We start from the raw sequence: 14,908 nt of genomic DNA, 5'->3' as shown, positions 1-14,908 counted from the left end.
GTTTTAGATCGCTTTAAACAGTCCCGTTAGTCCTGGCGAGAGTTGGGCAGGCAGTCCGCTAACCCCTTTGGTTCGCCTTAGGGAAAGGTGGGGCTGTCACAAGACATGCACTTGACACTCACCAAAAGTTAAGGGCAAGGCAATAACAAAAGCAAGAGATTAGACAAGCTCCTCGGCGTTCACGTGACCACCTGAGAAATGTAAAATCACTGTTACCTAGGTACTCGACCAAGACAAATAAGAAAAATATCCTCTTACTACCAACATTCAAAACCACAAATTCAAGTCGGGTTAAAAGAGACTTTCTCTCTTAATCATTGAAATAATACTCAAGGAGAATTCAAAAGTCGCTTTAGTGTCAAATCGTGGCAAGAAATTTCAATTTCCAAAAGAAAGTACCATACTTAAAAGGGAAGATGGTTTTCATCTTTCAAAACTTCTAATCCTAAGCCGAAATTTTAGAATATAAAGGAGCGTTCACATTTTTTAATCTTATGGAGTCACAATCCATCAAAACGTGACTCATTTTCATAGTAATTGCTAAAGGTAAAAGTTTCAAGTTTCGAGTATAAAACTAGTGAAATTCTTCAAAAATTACTCTAGCTAAAACACTCCATTTTTAGGGTTCAAATTCATGGAAACCAAGGGAATAAGACTAGGGGTCGAAATCCATTTCTCCAGTATGAAATGAGGTGCAAATAACTAGGAAAGCAATGCTTGTAACCTAGAAATGTTTCCAAGTGACATTGGAGTATTGTTACTTTATAGGGAAAATTTCAGTTTTGGCAACTATCTTTGAAAAATCATAACTTGAGTTCCATAAGTCCGAAATTGGCAAATCTTATACCATTGGAAAATAGACTCTATGAACTAAAACTCTCTAGAAGATACTTTTCCCAGATTCGAATCCAAAATTAGTCAAATTTTAGCTCTAACTCACTGTTCCAGACAGAACAGAGCAAAACAGTCTTGCATTTTCAGTGAACTTTGAAAATTTGGAAAAACTCATAGAAATAGAATCACCTTAGGAAATTTCCAAGTCTAGTTTCAAATGCAACAAACGGAACTCAATTTGGACCTTTATACACCAAGATACAACAGTTTCATGAAAGCTAATTTTTAGGACCTGGTTCACGGAATTCCAGCTTTGGAGCACTTTACATAGTTTGTAAATCAGGTCATAACTAAAGTTATACAAATCAAAATTTAGCGTGATTTGTGGCGTTAACAACTAGATTCAAAATGATAAAATTCGGTAGAAGAAACTGTCTTAAAATTCATTTTGTAGGATGAGTGAAAATAAGCTACAAACTGCAGCTATGCTTGTTTCTCGGATTGAAACAGCGAGGAAAATCAGTCAACTTTGCGGTTCACTACGGCTCATAGAAAAAGAACTAGCAGGTTTATTTTATACCATTGTAAAGCCCTCAGATTCTAGTTTCATATGCCACAAACGGCACTTGATTTTAGCTTCTGGATGAAAAGTTATGGCCTGTTAAGTACACGCTAGTTTGGTATCCTGGTCAGAAATTTTCCAGGTTTGCTTTCTCACTTTAACCCAACTTTCACTCAACCAAATGAAATGCTTTTAAGGAGACAATTTACACACATAAACACCAACATATAACAAGCATTTTGACATCAAATAACCATACAATTTGAATTTAAAATGAGGGAAATAACCAGCAGAAATTTCGGACAGATTTCTCCTTTCTCTCTTCAAGTTTTCTTTTCAACTCTCACTACCAAAACAAAGATACCATTCACTAAAACAACAATCAAACAAGCAATTCCTCAAGGCCACTACCTAAGAAGTCACCTCAAGACATCTACCTAGAGTCAAGGTTCAATGAACCCATCACCAACCCAAGCTTAAGTAATTAAAACCAACTAAACTAACCATAAGTTGGAAGGAAAAATGGGGCTTTAGGAGTTTTTACCTTTCTTCCAAGTGTAGGGTGCAAGACTACAAGGAAACAAACTCTAAGCCTCCAAGTATCTTACTCCTCCAAGTCTCCTTTCAAGCTTGAGTGATGATCCAAGAAGATTAGCAAGATTAGAGTGGGTTTCTGGAGCAAAAATGGAAGGAATGCTAGCTGAAATTTTGGTAAGAAAATGAGGAAGAGTGGCCGGCCAAGAGGCGAGGGAAAGAAAGGGTTTGTGTGGGTTGTTGGTCAAGTGATGGAGTGAAAGGAAGAAGTGACATAAAGGTGCTTTTGGTGCAAAAAGTCAACAATTGAATAGTGGACCATTAGTGCTTCTAATTGAGTTTAATTCAACTCACTCACCTCTAATCCCTCAATTAATTTTTCTTAGTCTACTATTGATCGTCTTTAATTCTCTATGGCTACTGTATTCTCGGACCAAATTTTGCCTTGAGAAACGTGTATTCACTAATTCTCACTAGTCGAGTCGCAGAAAAATTAAATGTACTAGCAAACATTTTAAAAGTATAAAATGAGACAGTATTCCATGCAAATGCAATTAAAATGGATGAAATTAATTAATTGGAGTAAATGAATAAATAATTAAATAATTAGATAAACCAATAAAATAAATAAAATAAAAATTCGGGTCCTCACATGTTCACTAGCGTTAGACTAGCGAGAAGTCGGGGAGAAAGGCCACAACTAGCGTTGGACTAGTGTGGTGACGTCGTGCATTTATTATAACTAAATAAATCATATAAAACATGATAAAAGCAAGTAAACACATAGATCACATAGAGCACATAGCACATAAGCATGATAGCTAGATGCAAAGATCCTAAGAAAGCGAGTAAACACGTAAACACACGAACATGCAAGCACGCAAGCAAATAAAAGCAAATAGAAATCTAATTATTACATTCGGTGGCCCTAACTACAGTCTAGGGAGGAAAAGAATAAAATAATAACCTAACTATTACATTCATCTAACTAATTACACTTTTGGTAAGAATTAAAATTTATCTATTACATAATCTATCTAAATACATGTCTTGAACCCCTATCTATTACAACTTGGCATTTAAATGCCTCTCAAATAATTATCAAAATTAAATTAAATATATGAAACTTAAAACAAATAAAGGAATAACTAAAAGAAAAATCACTCAAAAACATGCAATTACACACATAAAAACACATAAAAGCACATAAGAGGATTTAAAAATAACACAAGAGGATACTTCCCTTGGAGTACTAGCTAATGGGGGATTGAATTTGCTCTATTTAACTCCAAAATTAACAAAAATCATTAATGCACCAATTTAATTAACAAATAAATCATAAAGAAATAGAAATAAACATGAAACTTATCAATTGAAGCATTCAAATGGAATATAATTAATAATTAAAAATAAAAGCAACTTCTATTTGAGAAATCAAACAAACAAGGACTTAATTGCAAACAATTGAGAAAAATTTTGGGCTCAAATTATTATTATTTCAAAATTTTAGGGGTCAAAATTAAAGAAAAATAAAATTAAGTGCTCAAAATAAAGCCTACCAAACCCAATGCTAAAATCCAAAAAAATAAACCAACACCCACTTGCTAAACCCAAAATAAAATATTACCTAAATCTTTAATTCTTTTGCTAAAACCCAAATCAAAATTTTGAATCTATCAAAATTATTAAACCTTAATTTTCATGCTAAAACTCATAAAAAATCTATCCCAGGAATCATATTAAAGCATGCCCAAGAAGATTAACATTTTAAGGGACAAGAATTGATTGATTTTTTCAATTTTCTGGGCCATATCAGAATTATTTAAAAACATAGGGGTCAAAATGCAATTTTGGAATTTTGCATGCATCTTCTTCGCAGAGGCTTCCTGTACTCATGTTCCAAGACTCAGAATTCTCAGGTATCTCATATGATTAAAGTTCTTGAAGAAAGACTTGAAGGACTCAAATATGAATTACCATCTAATTCATCTCCTTTAGCTAATTTTGTTTTGAATAAAGAAAAGGAAACTCAATTTATTCAGAATCAAATTGCTATTTTAAGAACTACAGGAGAAGTTCCTAATTTTGACATTGGACCAAGCGAACCAGTCACAAAGGTAAGTCCAGGATTTGGTGCTACAGCCATCAGAAACTGGCCAACACCTTTTTATTTTGGAGGAGTCACTACTCCTAATCCTTCAGTATTTTTCCCTGACCAGCCACAGCAATCTTGTAAACCTTTTGACATTGCACAGGTTCTGAGAGAATATCACAAAAACAAACAAAAGCAAAAGGAGGGGGAACATGAAAAGAGAAAAGCTGAGAAAGAAAGAAAAAAAGAAGAAGAAGAAAGAAAAAGGAAGGCAAAGGAAGTTGTACAAGAACCTGACTCTTCATTAATGTATACTGTACATACTAATCCTACTTTTTCCCTTGAACAGGAAAAGAAAGCAAATAAAGCTACAAAGATCTATGATAATCCCCTCTTATCTATGCTAAAAGATCTTCTTAATGATTTGGTTTCATATATATCAACATATTCTCAAGTATCTGATTCCTTTGAATCAGACCAAGCAAAATTATCAGACTCTCAGGTGTCTGATAACAAAGATTCATCAGTAGAAATTCAAACAACTGAACAAGAAGAAACATCTGAAGAAGAAGAAGGAGAATCTTCTCCAAGTTCTAAGGGAGAATCGTCTCCAAAATCTTCTTATGACCAAATTTCTTCTGATGAACACATCCCAGTGATTAATATGGCAACTGAAGCTGAAGTTGTACACCCAGATGATACAGATGAAGAAGGAGAAGGAGAAACTTCTGGAGCAACAAGGACACAACGAACAAATTCTCCTAAAGCAAAGGGAGTACAAATTTTTACAATTGACAATATTCCTTTTGAGCAATGGGAAGCAAAAAACAAAATTCCAAGAATTTCATGCTTGGATGATTGTCCAAAACTTAACTGAAGAATCTCATTTTGAAATCTTATCTGTATTTACTGCTCATTTTACAGGAATTCTTAAAGATTGGTGGACTAGTCTCGGAGAATAGGACAAACTAATTTTCTTGACTAGACAAGATTTTGCTGAAAACATAAATATCCTTCATCTGATGTTTATTGGTGATGTCTAAGAAAGCAGAGAGACAAAGAGAAAAGAATTCTTTCAAATGAAATGTTTATCTTATGATCGAAAGATCTAAATAAGCATTTCAAAAATATGACTAAGTTATTCTTTGCTCTTGGTGCAGATATAAATCTCAAGCAAGCCTTTATTAGTTCTCTTCCAAAGTCTCTTTCAGATGGTGCAAAAATGTTCATCCATAATAAATATGGATCTATTCTCAATCTCTCTACTGGACAGATCAAACAGGCAATTTTCTTATCTCTTGATGACCTCTGTAACAAGAGAAAGATTATTCACGAATATCTCAAAGGAGATGTTTGCTTAGATCAAGCCTGCAAGAAACCTGAATTAATCACCAAAGGAAAATGTCAAGCATGTGTCCCTTACAAAAGAAGAATGAATTCAAAAGATTCAAAAGTTTCAACAAAAGTTATAAAGATTTTCCTAAAAGACCTTTCAGAAAGAAATGGAGATATTTTAAAAGGAAAGGCAAGCAATTCCATGGAAAGAAAGGAAACAAATGTTTCATATGTGGAAAGCCTGGACATTTTGCAAAAAATTTTCCTCAAAACCAAAAGGGAGTACATCTTATCTCAGAAATTCAGAATGAACTTTATTTTCATATTTCTGAATTAGAGTCTGAATTCTCTGAACAAGAAGAACCAACTGACTCTACTCTTTTGGCTTTACAGGTTCCTGATGAAGTTTTTGCTGCAACCCCAATAAAAATTGATAAGAAAACTTACCCTCAAGCTCTTGTTCATATTCTTTTGGATAAGTATTCTCAACCCATCCCTCTAATTGCATTTTTTGATACTGGTGCTGCACTCTCTATAATGAAAAAAGACGTTTTACCAGATGAATATTGGACTCCATATGTTCATGAATTCAGAGGAGCTAATAGGAAGCCTTTTCATACCGAGTTCATTACTAAACTTCCCATTTCACTCAAACTCCTTCCAGATTGTTATGTGAGTTCACAATTTCTTAGTGCCACCTTTGTTACTAAGGATCTTTTGCTAGGATTTGATGTTAATCGAGAAGATAAATATCTTTTTACAGGAAAAGGGATTAAAACAAAAAAATATTTTAAACCATTTATTGATATCCCAAAGTTATACCTGTTTCAAGAAGAACAAGTTCTTTTGGTAGAAGCCCAGCTCAAAGATTTTCAAGAAAGAATCATTCAGGAATCTTGTGCCTCAAACCATCAAGAGTTCTTACAAAAATGCAACCATCCTTTGTGGGAAAATTCTGATTTTTATATCCGACTTCCTTTCAAAAAGAATGAGGATATTAATCCCACAAAAGCTAGTCATTCAGGAATGAATCCTGAGGATACTAAGCTTGCAGAACAAGAATGTGAAGAACTTTTGAAATTTGGTCTCATTGAGTTATCTAACTCCCAATGGGCATGTCAAGCATTCTATGTCAACAAGCGATCTGAACAGGTAAGAGGTAAGATGAGATTGGTAATCAATTACCAGCCTCTTAATATTTTTCTGCTTGATGACAAGTTTCCAATTCCCAACAGATTTACACTTTTTGCACAGATTTCTAAAGCAAAATGGTTTTCAAAATTTGATTTAAAATCTGGATTTTGGCAGTTGGGAATACACCCTGAAGATAGGCATAAAACTAGTTTTTGTATTCCAAATTATCATTATCAATGGAAGGTCATGCCCTTTGGTCTCAAAACGGCACCTTCACTGTTCCAAAAAGGCATGATAAAATTTTTTCAGCCTATCCTACATTCAGCTTTGGTTTACATTGATGACATTCTGCTTTTCAGTAATACATGGGAACAACGTTTCCAATTGCTCAATGATTTTCATAATATTGTTAAGTAATATGGAATTATGATTTCTGAAAAGAAAATGATTTTGGCCAAACAAGAAATATCATTTCTTGGCATGAAAATTTCCAATGGAACATGTACACCTGAACAACATGTTGGACAATATGTTAAGGATTTTCCAGAAGAAATTTGACAAAAACACAGGTGCAACAAATTCTTGGAATTATCAATTATGTTCGGGAATTTATTCCCAAAACAGCAAAGCTTATTAGTCCTTTGACTAAAATGCTCAAGAAAACACCACCCTCATGGGGATCATCCCAGACCCAAGCAATTCAAAGGCTCAAACAAGAATTGGTCAATCTTCCTACTCTCCATATTCCAACTGAGGATAAGAAGATATTACAAATTGATGCCAGTGACAAATATTGGGGAGCTGTACTTCTTGAAGAAGATAAACAAGGTACCAGACACAGTTGTGGATTTGCAAGTGGAAAGTTCAAAATTTCTGAACAACATTATCATTCCACTTTCAAGGAGATTCTTGCAGTAAGAAATGGAATTAAAAAATTTTCTTTCTTTCTTAAATCTCATCATTTTCTGGTTGAAATGGATATGGGATCATTTCCTAAAATTCTGCATTTCAAACAAAAATCCATTCCTCACTCACAACTCCTTAGATGGTCAGCATGGTTTTCACAATATTCCTTTGATGTTAAACACATTAAGGGAAGGAAAAATATTGTTGCTGATTTCTTTTCCAGAAAAGAAGCCATCCCTCAACCAGTCTTATCCTGTTTAATGTTCACATCTGTTCAACCTGTACCTCCTGATATTCATGAAATACCTTATCCGTGGGAAAAAGAAGACATTGAAAGAATCTGAAATCATTATGAACTAGAACTTTTTAGTTCATATGATGGATCCATTTTAAGTCCTTTTGGAACAAATCCTGAATACCCTTTCTGCCAAATCTTCATAGCCAATCCCACTGATTTTCCAAAAGAATTATTATGGTATTTCTGGTGTATGTGTCACCAATATCATATTCTTATGGAATTCCAAAATCCTTTCTTTAACCAACCATTAGACCAAAATCTCCAAGTGTTTTTACAATGGTTCAAGCCATTAACATATTGGTCTGGTCTATTCTCAACAAACTCCAATCATACTCTTTTCCATTTTCACAGACCTTGTCATCTTATCAATAACCAAATTCAGTCCCTTCCAAGTGCAGTTATTTATAAGGAATTGACTCATACTATTCTAGATCAAAAATCCAAGAAAACAGATGCATTCCTCCTGAAATTTCGCCAGGACCTTATGGCTCATGGAATTTCCAAAATAGCCATCCATATTGGTCAAAAATCCAAAAAGTTAAAAAGCAATGGACAGACATGATGAATTCTTTTGTGATGCAAGATTCTCAAGATCCATATGAAACAGAAAATTCACAACAAAACTCAAAAGCAGGACCATCCTTATCTTCTTACAAGATAAGACCTGAATGGAAAAGACAGATCAACAAAAGGAGAAACAAAAAGGATCATAAAGATTGGATTGAACAAATGAATATCATTGATCCAGATTCCACCCCATCAGATGCTCCAGATGAAGATCACATGAGCTTCCCATAATAAAGATGTCGGCCATCCATAAACATGTCGGCCATAAGGTAAAGTTACTATTCTTGGTTTATATCCCAAATATCAGAAAGTTGTAGGCCACAAAATAAAAAGTTGATGGCCATTTTACTGCTTTATTCTGAAGAGTCAAGTGACCCTTCGGGAAAGTTTTCCCAAAGGTCATATTACTGTATAAGTGTCGGTAAGATTTGTATTATAAATAGATGAATCATTCCTTTCGGAGGATCATCTCTTATCTTGTGAGGACCCGTAAATTTTCTTTATCTCATAATATGTTATTTTCTTTTCTTGCATGCATTTTCTTCATGAAACCCTATTATATTGCTTTTTTTTTGAGATTTTTATAAGTAAAGATAGTTTTTAAATCATTTTTCTAGTATAAGTTAGTTCATGAGAAATAAAGAGTATATATTGGACGTGGGACCCGTTAGTGGCGTTAAGTGCGATAAATTCGACCAATTAGGTTACATTTTGTATACTGGGATTAATTTACTAGGTGTTAAGAGATAATTAGAGGTTACTTAGATGGTTTAATTTTGGAGAGACAAAAGGATAAGTTTGAACCATTAAGAGTGCCATGTGTCGCGACTTGATTGGATGGTTGACTTGCCTAACTTTCATACCTTTACTAAAACTTCAATTTTGACCTAAATCATATTCATTTTTAACCCTTCTTGGCCGAACCTCTCTTGAGAGAAAAGAAAAGAAAGCTTCAACCTTTCATCTTCCATTCTTGCTTAAATCTTGAAATCTAACCGATTAAACCTTGAATTAGTCCATACAAAAGACTTGCTAAGAGAGTTTGAAGGTCTAGGTGGAGTTGTTTTGGAAGAAAAACCCTTAAACTACTACCTTTCTTGAGGAGTTAAGGTATTTTGCTTGGAAATTCATTCTTTGTTCCTAATCATGGTAAATTAGTGATTTATGGTGGCTAACTAGGTTATTTTATGGAAGATTTCATGGATTAAAGTGGAGTTAGCTAAATTTCTCATTTTTGGGAATTTTTCTGTTTTCATATGATGGTTATGGTTGGCCTTGAATTGATGGATCTAAATTGTGTTAAATGGATCCCTTGTGTGCTAATTGCGATTGTTTGCGGAAATTCCAGTTTTAGGGTTCCAATTTGCCCTGTCCTGCCCGGTTCTATTTGACCATTCTAGAGGCCGAATTAGGTTTAGTACAAAACATGAAAGTTGTAGGAAATTATGTTTTATATCTGCCTGTAAAATTTCAACTCGATCGGAGCACCGTAGTATATGAAATGACCAAAATACCATTGACTGCCCATAAGCCCTATTTTCGCGGACAGTTTTCTGTCTTCGTGGGGATTTCAATGTTTGACTCTAAAAATGCATGATTTAGCTTTGGAGGCCTTCATAAGAAATGTAAGTATATATCTTGGATTTGAAACGCCATAAGATACACCTCTATCGGACTTCGGTAGCATGAGTTATTGTCGTTTAATCATAGTATGGTGAACTAGTCTGATTGTGAGATGCTGGTTCTATAATTTGAATGACTGTATCATCTGCAATCTAAGATTTAAATGACTGTATCATCTGTTTATTCTATTTGAGACGAGGGTGTACTTTATCACACTCGTTGTCTTGTCTGTCTGTATGCCTATTTACTGTGTATAATCTGTTATCTGTATCTGAGTCTGTTTGGACGTCGTTTGGAGGCTGGTATCCAACGACCTTTTTGTGACCTCTGAGCTCAACATCTGTGGCTAGTTACTCGAGTCGGGCCGGCAAGGGCCTGGTCGATTAGACAACGAACCACGGTAGTCTGTTCTGGGAATCTTTGGGTATTGAGACTCTTGATTCCAGTATACTCGAGTATTACCACTTCTGTTTCTGTTGAGGTGTTCGGGCCCGGTAGGGGTATGTTTGGTGGACGGAAATTGGTGTAAAGTGGGATCTACGGATATGTTGGTTCTATTTACGTTGACGGAGAGTCAACGGGTTCGGATCAAGTACTGCAAATGGAAATCTGGCTCCTGAGAGCCACTTGTATCCTTTCCCTTTGAATCACTGTGTCTAACTGCTTTCCTTTATATCTGGTATATGTATCTGATTGGTTAAACGTGAAAGACCATGATTTTACCCCTATATGTTTGGTAGCTCATTGAGCGTAAACTCACCCCTTTCTGTTACCTTTATTTTCCTTACAGGGGACAAACTTAAAAATCACGGTTTTGGAAGAAAATGGTCAAGCTAGTATATATGTCATGTTGTTAAACTCTTTTGAAAATGAAGCCCTAATTGTATTTTGTATAGTATGAATACCTTGGATTGCACTGTATGTTAAGACTCCAATGTAAATATATGTATAAGTGTTTAACCTTGTCTATTAAATGTATTCCGTTGCGACTATGATTTTATGGTTTGGTAAGCATGTTCTCATCTTAGTAGTTTCCGATTGTTCGTTTTCTTTGGGTCCTATCGAGCGTACTATATTGGGTTTGTGTGAATCGACTTCGTAGTCCTGGCGAGAGTTGGGCAGGCGGTCCGCCAAATCCTTTGGTTCGCTTTAGGGTGAGGTGGGGCTGTCACAGGTGGTATCAGAGCCGTTTCGCGTGGTCTCTGCGCGGAGTGAGTTTGGGCCAAGTGGTGTTATGGTCCTGATTTCGTGAATGTATCTAGGTGCTCGTTTGAGCATAAGCTATGAACCGTGCATGTCATAAATGTAAAGATCTTTATCATGGGACTTGAGGAAGTTAGGTATGTATGTCGGGTAGGAATCTTTAATATGGATGATTTACTCTTGGGACCGGCTGATTCGAGTTGTGAATTATCTTATTTGGGATTCTTGTGCCTGGCTACTAAATAGATGAGAGTCTAGGTTAGAAAGGACTTGGGCGAACTAGAAATTTGATTCTATGGAACTTCATGTGGTTTGTTCGGGTGTTAGTAAGCATGATTAACCTGGATTAAGATATAAATTGTGGTATTCTCGTAGGTTATGGATGGAGACCTAGAGGGAAAATAACTTTTCAATAGTTGCTTTTGTGCTTTTAACCTAGTTCGTCTATAGTACTTTTGGATGACCCCGTTACCTTTATGGATCTATTTTGGTTGTATCTAGCTGACTGCTATTGTGTGACTGGTTCGGTACAGTGGTGTGATGTATATATGCCTATAATGTATATTTGCTTTTGATCTGTGTGTACCTCTTGTTACTTGCTTATGCCTATAATTATCTTTAATGTTATATTTCCGCTTCGACCCTAGATTGGTCAGACCAATGGAGGGTACTCGTAGTGGACGAGGTCGTGGGCGCGGACGTAGGCAACCTTCGAATGAAAGGGGTAACCGAGAACCAATACCTGAACCAAATCCTGAACCAAGGGTTGACCCAAATACTCAAGTAGCCGCTGCTATCCAGCGCATGACTGATCTGCTAGCCCATATAGTGGAACACCAGGGCCAGAACCCTAATCCTCAACTTGAAAATCCTGGTAATCATATAGAGGGAGAGGATAGAGCCCTTGAAAGATTTCAGAAATTCTTCCCACCAAAATTTCTTGGAGGCCCTGATTCTGACGTGGCTGAGAGGTGGCTGGAAAAGATGATCGGTATTTTTGCCGCGTTACACTACACTGAGGAGAGACAAGTGACATTTGCTGTCTTCCAACTGGAGAGAGCAGCCCGATCTTGGTGGAATATCATTAAACTGAAATGGGAAAGAGAACAAACCCCGAGGACATGGGTGAACTTCATGAGGGAATTCTACACCAAATTTTTCCCTTCTCTAATCCAAGATAAGAAGGAAGATGAACTCATTCGGTTTCGCCAAGGAACTCAGACCGTAGCCGAGTATGAGAGTCAATTTACTCGATTATCTAAGTTTGCGCCCGAATTGATTGTAACCGAACAAAGACGGATAAGACGTTTTGTCCAGGGATTAAATGTTGAGATTCAGAAGGACCTGACTGTAGCCCAACTTAGTACCTTTAGTGATGCTGTGGAGAAAGCCCAGCGGGTTGAAAATGCGAGGCTACAGGTGAGAAACTTCCAAACCAAGAAAAGGAGCTTCCCTGGGAGTAGCTCGGAACAAGAAGATAAGAGTACACCCCCTAAGATTGGAAAGGGAAACGGGGAAGTACGACAACCGGGAGTGTCGCGTGATGTCTCTCAGGGGGGACCGGTCTCTGCTACTCGTGGTCCCTGTGGATATTGCGGAGGGCCAAATCATACGGAGGTAAATTGTTGGAAGAAAGAGGGAAAATGTCTGCGCTGCGGTAGTGCCGATCATCGGATTGCTGACTGCCCAATTCGATTGCGAAAAGGAAAAGGGACCCAGCAACCAACTAAGATTAACCCTGGACAGTCGGAAGAGGATGGGACTGGATCGAAGGTACCGGCTCGGGTATATTCTTTAGAGTACCATCAGGTCCCTGACCCGTCTGAGGGCGTAGAAGGTACGATCCGTTGGTTACCTTAGATTTTGATAGATCCCGTTCATAAGAAAATTTCGAGGACGAAATTTCTTTAAGGAGGAGAGAGTGTAAGGACCCGTAAATTTTCTTTATCTCATAATATGTTATTTTCTTTTCTTGCATGCATTTTCTTCATGAAACCCTATTATATTGCTTTTTCCGAGATTTTTATAAGTAAATATAGTTTTTAAATCATTTTTCTAGTATAAGTTAGTTCATGAGAGATAATGAGTATATATTGGACGTGGGACCCGCTTGTGGCGCTAAGTGCGATAAATTCGACCAATTAGGTTACGTTTTGTATACTGGGATTAATTTACTAGGTGTTAAGAGATAATTAGAGGTTACTTAGATGGTTTAATTTTGGAGAGACAAAAGATAAGCTTGAACCATTAAGAGTGCCATGTGTCGCGACTTGATTAGATGGTTGACTTGCCTAACTTTCTTACCTTTACTAAAACTTCAATTTTGACCTAAATCATCTTCATTTTTAACCCTTCTTGGCCGAACCTCTCTTGAGAGAAAAGAAAAGAAAGCTTCAACCGTTCATCTGCCATTCTTGCTTAAATCTTGAAATCTAACCGATTAAACCTTGAATTAGTCCACACAAAAGACTTGCTAAGGGAGTTTGAAGGTCTTGGTGGAGTTGTTTTGGAAGAAAAACCCTTAAGCTACTACCTTTCTTGAGAAGTTAGGGTATTTTGCTTGAAAATTCATTCTTTGTTCCTAATCATGGTAAATTAGTGATTTATGGTGGCTAACTAGGTTATTTTATGGAAGATTTCATGGATTAAAGTGGAGTTAGCTAAATTTCTGATTTTTTTGGAAATTTTTCTGTTTTCATATGATGGTTATGGTTGGCCTTGAATTGATGGATCTAAATTGTGTTAAATGGATCCCTTGTATGCTAATTGCGATTTTTTGCGGAAAAATTTCGATTTTGTGCGGAAATTCCAGTTTTAGGGTTCCAATTTGCCCTGTTCTACCTGATTCTATTTGACCATTCTAGAGGCCGAATTAGGCTTAGTACAAAACATAAATGTTGTAGGAAATGATGTTTTATAGCTTCCAGTAAAATTTCAGTTTGATCGGAGCACCGTAGCATGTGAAATGACTGAAATACCCTTGACTGCCCATAAGCCGTATTTTCACGGACAGTTTTCTGTCTTCGTGGGGATTTCAATGTTTGACTCTGAAAATACATGATTTAGCTTTGGAGGCCTTCATAAGAAATGTAAATATATGTATTGGCTTCGAAACTCCATAAGATACACCTCAATCGGACTTCGGTAGCTTGAGTTATTGTCGTTTAATCATAGTGCGGTGAACTAGTCTGATTGTAAGATGCTGGTTCTGTAATTTGAAGTTTTGACCTAGATACACTATGAACTGGACTAAGTGATCTTAATCAAAGTTGTAGGCCTTTATCTTAGTTTCAAAACGGTATAAATTGCACCCCAATCTGAGAAGCGTAGTTTCGGTTGTGTCTGTTCCGCTAAGAGACGTCAAACCTGCTATTTAGCTTTTGTCCTTAAAACTTGATTTCTAGTTGCATTCCTAGACTTGCTTTGTATTTGGATGAACTTGAGCCTAGTTGAAGGGCTATTGTATTGAGATTTCTTATGTGTTGAATTGGACTGACTTGAGGAAAAATAATGAAGTCATAAATGGCTGGAATATAGCAAAATACAGAGGGCATGCTACCCAAAATTTTAGGGCTACGCGATTCCTTCAAGTTAAGTTGATCTTAGTAAAAATGAAGGGTTTTGAGGGTTGTTTGTAACCCTAGGACCAACTGTTATTTTTTTACTCAAAAGTCATATTTTTATTCTTCTGTACTAGTACTTAACTTGGAAAGGTGTACGACATGTAGTCGAGCCTCATTTATGCATTTCATTTACTGGGTTTGTGGATGTGCGAACTATAATTGTTTTATCTTGATTATTTTAGGGTTTCTTGGCGATT

Source organism: Coffea eugenioides, unplaced genomic scaffold, assembly GCF_003713205.1.
Source record: "Coffea eugenioides isolate CCC68of unplaced genomic scaffold, Ceug_1.0 ScVebR1_89;HRSCAF=429, whole genome shotgun sequence".
NCBI lineage: Eukaryota > Viridiplantae > Streptophyta > Magnoliopsida > Gentianales > Rubiaceae > Coffea > Coffea eugenioides.
This window is presented reverse-complemented; position numbering follows the sequence as displayed.